We start from the raw sequence: 431 nt of genomic DNA, 5'->3' as shown, positions 1-431 counted from the left end.
CTCAGAATATTTTTTTTTGGCAATCCTCGTCTTTTCGAACTAGCCAATGGAATGCCATTATATCTAATTTTTGTGTTTGCTCTTTAATAAACTTTTCTTTTTCGTTGATTCCTTAATTAAACAAAAATTTTAATTTTGTCCTTAGAACTTTTTATAGTCCCTGATAAATTAGCAAATTTTGTGTTTATTTCCTTGTAATTTTTTTTCAGTTTTCTTAGTTAAGACTAAAAAATTCAGTAATTTAGTAGGGAGCAAATAAAAAATTTGCTAATTTAAAAGTGGTAAAACAAATTATCAAGGACCAAAAATAAAATTAATATTTTATAAGGAAATCAATACAAAGAAAAAATTTATTAGGGATAAAAAATATATTTAAGACATTAAATAATATCCAAAATTGATATGAATTCATTCTTGAGTGTATTTAGCAT

This window comes from Glycine max, chromosome 19 (genome assembly GCF_000004515.6).
Source record: "Glycine max cultivar Williams 82 chromosome 19, Glycine_max_v4.0, whole genome shotgun sequence".
Lineage (NCBI taxonomy): Eukaryota > Viridiplantae > Streptophyta > Magnoliopsida > Fabales > Fabaceae > Glycine > Glycine max.
Note: the sequence above shows the minus strand (reverse complement) of the source record.